Raw genomic sequence first — 7748 nt, 5'->3', positions numbered from 1 at the left:
ATTGACATAATAGATGGCAGGGCGCCCCACATGCATCTTTGGCCTGTAGGACACAGGCTATCCCAGAGGCCAAACAGAAGCCTTTGAAACTACTGTGCCCTCCCTTCCCACACCCACTGGCCAAAACAGTATATAACGTGCTCCTTTCAGATTATAAGCAGTTCACATTCATATGTAGCAGACAACATTCATGTACAATTTTGCTCCAGGGCCATGTTAACTCTCCTGACCTCTGTCAAATTTGAGAGTTCTGGACATCTGGTCACTCCACAGAACATATATCAACACCTTTTTAATTTAAGCTTATCGAAATAAATGCGACAGAAGTAGCTAGCACAGTGGAGGCCCTAAGACACACTGTACCAGTGTCCAGTGTGGGAGAGAATATGTAAGAGTCGGTTTCCATTTCAATTCCTCCATAAAAGGGAAAAATGATTTGGAGGCTCACAGAGTACACTTAAAAGAAAACCAAGTAACAAAAACAAGGGAAAAAATGCACTACTGGTCACCACTGGAAGATAGTAGTGACATGACTGACTTTGAGACTTGCAAGGAATCATTTATCCTGTTTTTCCTCTGCAGTTCTCTACTGCAACTAACAAATGAAAGCATCATCACATATTACTGCTATTCTGCAACCCCTAATAATTGGTGGATAAAGGCACTGATCATTAATGGCAAATAATAATCCAGGAAGAGAACAGACATTATGTGCCACCTGATGGAAGAATATCAGCATCTATGAAGCAATGCTGCACCTCTCTCAACAGAAAAGCTAAACCTGAAGAAGTCTGTGGATCCAGGATAAATTTATAGGAAATATAAAGGACCAAGGAGTTAGTATCAAAGGAATGTGAACAGCAAAATTTGGTAAACTACCGAACAAAGAACCTGCTTTCCTTATAAACTAATTACAGGGGGAAAAATGAGAAAGAGAAATGAAGTGGATGCTACTGCAATATATGGATTTTAATTGGATCTTGAGTCAAACAAATTGTTCATAAAATTGAATTTGTTTAGGGAATTATTCGTTTTTTTGGTGATAATGGTATCTGGTATTGTATGTTTTAAGGAGTATATACTTGAGAAGAGTGTGGAAAATGGGAGAGGCAGAGAGAGAGAATCCCAAGCAGGCTCCACGTTCAGTCCAGAGTCCCATGCAGGGCTCGTTCTCATGACTGCGAGATCACGACCTGAGCCAGTATCAAGTCAGATGCTTAACAGACTGAACCAACCAGGCACCGCTTAACGAGCATGTATTTTAATATGCATAATATACTGAAATTTTATGAAGAAATGCATATATCCAGGATTGCTTTAATGTATATATGGGGGAGGGGGCACATGAGTGGGGGTTATGGATTAAACAGAATTAGCCCTGAGTTGAAAATCGTTGAGGTACTTGGACGTTCGTTATTTACTGTATGCTTTTATATGTAATTAAACATTTCTATTAAAGAATTTAATATTATACACCCCGACACCCCCCCCCCCCCAAACAAAAAGCCAAATCACCACTAGAACTTAAGAACAGTCTTTCTTTAGTTTTCTCCAGCTAGGCTTGAATGATCACTGAGGACCACCGAGTAAGCATTGAAAAACAAACACTTCTTACACAGGTTAATAAAACAATCAGGCTCAGATGAACAGAACCATGTAGGTAGGCTAAAGTAAAATAACATGGGTGAGACTGATTTCATTTCTGGCTCTGAAGTTTTCAGCCTACATATTTAATACCCACTGTCCAAAGAGTAAGTAATACATTAGGAAACAGAATATACATGAATATAATGACACATTAGTCACTATTCTGTCAAGACAAAAGGCCTCTTAGTCATATAAAATCAACCTAATACTTCATCAACTAAGTTTTAAGAAAGTTATTACATTTCAAAAAAATTTTCCTCTTTATTTAAACATAAAACACATTTACAGCATGCAGGTTAACTTAAAATTATATGGCGTCTTCCCAAACCAATGATCTTTGAGTGTATCTTCAAGCACTGAAAATAAACCCACATACTCCACAGGTATACTCAAGACTCTTTTCTGTCACCTCATATCAAATTGAAAGTTACAAATAGTAGTTTAAGTTAGGCAAATAATTTAATTGCTCACCATGAATAAATATTATTCTTTTATTTCACTGAGTTTCTCTTCTGAACCATTTATCAATACCATTCAGAGGAACGTTGATATTGTCAAAAAAAAAAAAAAAAAAAGACACGGCAAATTGAAATAAGCGTCAATGTTCCAGATGATCAGAAATTTTCATTTATAAGAGTAAATGCTGTTTAATGACCTACCGTAGCAAATAGAGCAGTTCACTGAAAACTAATTTATGAAATTCTTTGTACACTTTGTGAAAGTTTGAAATTATAAATAGAAAAGAACCATTTCAATATTAAAAAACCCTAACATTGTGTATTCTGAACCACATGCTAGTTACAATTGTTTGTTACACAGCACCAATACCCGTGATACATCTAACAAGAGTGAAACTACCATGTTCAGATAAAAGAGAAAAAAAAAATCTGCTTCATTTAAGAGTACTGCCAAAGAAGCAAGCTTTCTTTTGAAAACAAAATATAAATGTCTATGTGAATGCAGCCAAATATTTCTCCATTTAGAAAACTATCATCATAAATAGGCTATAGCACTTTTTTTTTTTTTTTTTTAAAGTTAACTGTATTACTTCAATCTTGCTGCACACCAAGGTTTCATCTCAATTTCTGGAGTGTTTCTTTGATCAAAAGCAACACAATCATTTTAAAGGTTGCATACTACAACAGCAAGGATTTTTGACTGTTAAAAAAATAAATAAATAAATTTATCTTTTAAATCAAAACTATTATAAAAGTGGAAATTACAATAGTTAAATAGAAAAATAAGCCAATTATGATCTGAGTCTTCTGACTATGGCTCCAAATTTAATACAAATATCTGTGTATAAAACTTTTTCAAAAAGTTAATTCTGCCAGCCAGATCCTAACACAGAACTCTCCAACTTTCTTTACTGACTGAATAACCTTAAATCCTCATCCTCTGCAAATTTCTGCTAATATAGCTGTAGTCACCCCACGCACAGATGAAGCAAATATTGAAACCTCTTTCCTTATTACTTTTACAGCTTCTGAAAATAAACTTGACGTCGCCTAATCAGCTGAGAAGAATGGCAAAAACAGGTACACTTAGTACTAATTACAAAATTAGGGGCTATAGCCAACACAATAATTTGAGGATTAGTGACTTGCAATTTATTATTTCTAGACTAAACAAGAAATAAATTATAGTGTATGACTTGGTGTTAACAGATTAAAAACACCTCAAGGATTTCAGACCAAAATTAATCAACGTGTTTGTAAGTCCACCATATACTTGTCCTGTTCTTCCATACTTTTTCTCAATTTTCACAGACTATAAATTTAGAATAATCAATACAGCACTAACAATATAAAATGCTGTTTGATCGTGTAGTATCTTAATTCATTTCACTATATTAAGATGATAAATTAATCTGTCCAATTCTTATATTAATTAGCAGGCTCACCAGAATGAAGCAGGGTATTTTCATTCCATCAGGCCATATTGATTACAGAACTGGGAAGAGTCTCCAAACTCTCTTTCATAAAGTGAGACTGCTTTTGATATAAAATATTTCTATTCAAGATAATTTAGCAACAGGCATTTCATGAGAGAATTAAGTAGCATTGCTCAGTCTCAAATGCCTACTTATGCAGTTTTAAGGTTTCAGTGCTCAAACAGTAGTTTTCAGAAGCAAACTTCAGAGACGATACAAATAATTTTAACTCTGAAATCATTTCAAGGGATTTTAAAGTACAGTACTGACTGGATATATTTTGTGGGCATGTAGTGTTTTAAGTGGTAAAATTTAAGACATTTAATCTAAATGTTCCATTTTCCCTAAATAAGGAAGACATCGTAATAAGAAAAGCAAAATAAAAAGCAGTAGCAGCTAGGTAACTTAAACTGAGATTAAAAAATAAACACACACACAAAAAAAAGTACAAAAAGCACAATCCTATATGGTACAGTTAGCTTGGCACAGTGAAGACTAAATTTAAGACACAAAAGACAAACTGTGTAATAAATAGGACCACAGTTGTAAACTGTCATTTTTTCCCTCCTAAGACGCCAAAATTGCACTCTAGTTGTGTTGGGAAGCAGCAGAGTTTACAAGAAGAGTGGGTAGGAAACAGCTGTACAAGCCAGGTATAATTTATACATTAAAAAAAAAGTTATAATTCTACAATTCCCAGGGGGTAGAGGTTATAGTCACTGAAAGACTCTGCTTGATATTATGTCCTCTTCATATTCAATTACTTTCAATGCCTGAAAATAGATGAAAAACAGAAAATATTTTTATTTATACAAAACTTGTTTCCAAACAATCATGAAAAAGATGGAAGTAAGTTCATAAAATACACCAATAGTTTAAAAACATTTTAGCCAACAGCTTAGACCACTTTCCCCCAAATTAAAAAGACTGGCAATATTAAATGATTTTATTCCTTTTCCTTTTACTTAAGTTTTAAACAGTGTAGTTTATAAGCAGTATAGTGCTTAAAAGGTCAGCCCTTTATTCTCCCCAAGAGAGTTATGAATGAGCAAATGAAGGAATTACATTTTTTTGTAAAAAGAAACAAATGGTTAATAAAATGGGAGCAGTAGACGATATCCATGACATTTTTAAGCCAAGGATCATGAACTAGCAAAGTTTTATACATGGTAGCTGGAAAAGAAAAACAAAAAGTGGGGGTTGGGGACAGGAATAGGGATATACAAGAGATACATGGAGTGGGAAAAGTAACCTTAAAATAAACAATTCCAACTGCTGTTACCTGGAGGCATCTTGTATTAAACTACCTCTTTACCTATGTGTTTAGGAAAACTCAACTTGTCGAAAGTATTATGCAAACTACAAGACCAGCCACGTAAAACTGGGTTCTAAAAGAATCAGTATTAATACACTGTTGTCTTTCCCAGAAATAAATCCAGTGTCTCAAAATGTTTCTTAATAATTAAAAATTTCTCTACATATTATCTAATTTTTCAACACTTTATCACTTATGAGGCTTGTATACTCCTCAATCATGGTTTAAGACTGCAAGGCTTTAAAAAATAACAATCACTATCCTCTGGCTCAGCAATGAAACAAACCTGCAAACGACTACTTCAAGTCTTGCAAACCTCATCTGGACAGGTTAGCTATCTCCCTCATGTGCTAAACTGCTGTCATTACACTGGGATCACCATTCTACTTTCAAGCTAAAACTTAGTTATATTTAAGTAAGGCCATGGTCTATCTTGTCTATAAATGATAGTGCAAAGTTTACACATGAATGCTGATGTGAGGACAATACCCAAAAAGAATAAACTTTTATCTGTATGTATATATATGCTTTGAAAATCCCTTTGCCTTCCAGAAAAGGCAACTTGAATCTACTGTACAACTGTTGTGTACTAGGTAACACTTTATTATTAATTTTTTTTTTTTTTCAACGTTTATTTATTTTTGGGACAGAGAGAGACAGAGCATGAACAGGGGAGGGGCAGAGAGAGAGGGAGACACAGAATCGGAAACAGGCTCCAGGCTCTGAGCCATCAGCCCAGAGCCCGACGCGGGGCTCGAACTCACGGACCGCGAGATCGTGACCTGGCTGAAGTCGGACGCTTAACCGACTGCGCCACCCAGGCGCCCCGGTAACACTTTAACTTGTAGAATTCTCAAGCATGACTTTCATTCTTGTGGCAAAGGGGCTTCAACAAGTTAATTACTCCAAATGGAGAAAAACAGAGGCCACCTCTAATTGGCAGGAAAACCACTGTTTTACTGATGCAATACGATATTAATATTAAATTAATGCAATACAATATTAATATTAAACACATTATTACTTTATGTGGTAGTCTCATTAAGAATGGTTACTTATGCCCAATCTAATAAATGCTTTCATTACAACGAATAGAGAAACAAAGCTACTTACTATACATAGAAACAAACACACCCAGAGGTGGCATATGCTCAAGAGAACTAGCCTAGTCTCTTCAGTAAATCAATGTCATTAAAAAGGGGAGAATTTTTCTAGATTAAAAGAGACTAAGGAGGTCTAACTGAATGTAAACAGCAGTCATGGATTATACCCTGGTTTAGATAAACCAGCTATAAAGGACTTAGGAAAAAAATAACGATTAGAGAAATATGAATATGGACTGGTATTAGACAATGTTTAAAAATATTGTCAGGTGTGATACTATTGTGATTATAGAAAAAATGTTATGTTTACAGATACATTAGTTTTAGATCATAAACACATAATTTATTTTCATACTTAAGAAATTTAAAAGGAGTCAAAACAAGAAAGAAATTATATACAAAAAAAGTAACTTGTTGAAGTTCCTAAAAGTAGAAAACTCAGGATTCAAACTTATGGAACTCTGATGTCTGTACTCTTCACTATGTTACTCTCTTTTAAATCTTATACTTTGTGGACAAAAAAATTTTATGAGTTATTGGGATATTTGAATCCTTCAGACTATTGCTTAATTCTCTACTCAAACTGAGAGCCATTCTTATCCAATGTGTCAAAGTAAAAATAAGCAAGATGCAAATAAGTGGACTTTAGTATTTGTCAGAAAGTGTTAATAGGTAACGTAATAATCTTAGTATTTTTACTAAGATTTTTACTAAGATGTATACCCAAAGCGTGTATACATCTGGGACTTTCTACACAACAAAAATCTGTGTTTCTGCTAGATGATGACATACTAGGCAGCTTATTAACTAGTCAATCATGTTGTAAAAGAAAATGTTCAGAACACATTGCCAAGTTAAAGAAGGCTACAAAGAAACATGTACTAGAATAGGAGCAGTATGTTATTAGAGTATTTATCAATAGTTAGAAATTTTTAATCTAAAAACGAAAATATGTGGGCACCCGGTGGCTCAGTCAGTTTGACTTCAGCTCAGGCATGATCTCATGATTAGTGAGTTCAAGCCCCCCATTGGGCTGTCTGGTCTCAGCACAGAGCCCACTTCAAATCCCTGTCTCTCTGTCTCTGCCCATCCCCTGTTCATGCTTTTTCTCTCTCTCAAAAATAAATATTAAAAAAAAATTATAATATGTAAAGAAAACACCAGAAAGATACACACAATAAATTGTGTCGTATCTCTGGATGAAATGTATCTTCTACTTTGTGAGAATTCTTTACTCTCCTATAAGGAACAGACATTACCTGTACAACTAGAAACAAATAAAAATCACTTGCAATAGGTAAATGGAAAAGGATACATACAGGAATAACTCAAAAAAAAAGGGAAATATAAATGAGTCGGTAAATATATGAAAAAAATCCAACTTCTTAATAAATCAAGGAGATGCTTATATTAAAACAGAAGTTTAAAAACTATTAATATTCAATACTGGCAAAGATGCAACAAAATAGACAGTATCCCTGGCTATGACGCAATTTGGCCTAGTCCTTCTAGACAGCAATGTACTAGTATGTATCAAGAACTTTAAAAATATTCATGCTTTCTTATAATTCCACTTCTGGGAATCTTCTGAAAATAATCTAAAAGGTAAGAGAACACAAAAAGATATTTCACACTTGAAATTTTCCAAACTGAAATTTCCGTATATGAAATTCGAAATGTGAGACATCTTTTTATAGTAAATATAGAAAAAGAATTAGCATGCTTAATTTAATTAAATGTCCCATAAAGG

At 34.1% G+C, this 7748-nt stretch overlaps 1 protein-coding gene across 1 annotated transcript in view; it reads right to left on the bottom strand.

Moving 5' to 3' along the window:
* Positions 1 to 1524: 1524 nt before the first annotated feature.
* KIF5B (kinesin family member 5B) overlaps positions 1525 to 7748 on the bottom strand; it is a 50791-nt gene continuing 44567 nt past the window's right edge. The window contains exon 26 of the mRNA XM_086714621.1: positions 1525 to 4353. The gene's annotated coding sequence lies outside the window, so the exon portion shown is untranslated. The remainder of the gene's footprint in view (positions 4354 to 7748) is intronic.

The sequence above is a fragment of the Puma concolor genome, chromosome B4 (genome assembly GCF_028749965.1).
Source record: "Puma concolor isolate L17-30 chromosome B4, mPumCon1.1.hap2, whole genome shotgun sequence".
Taxonomy (NCBI): Eukaryota; Metazoa; Chordata; class Mammalia; order Carnivora; family Felidae; genus Puma; species Puma concolor.
This window is presented reverse-complemented; position numbering and strand designations above follow the sequence as displayed.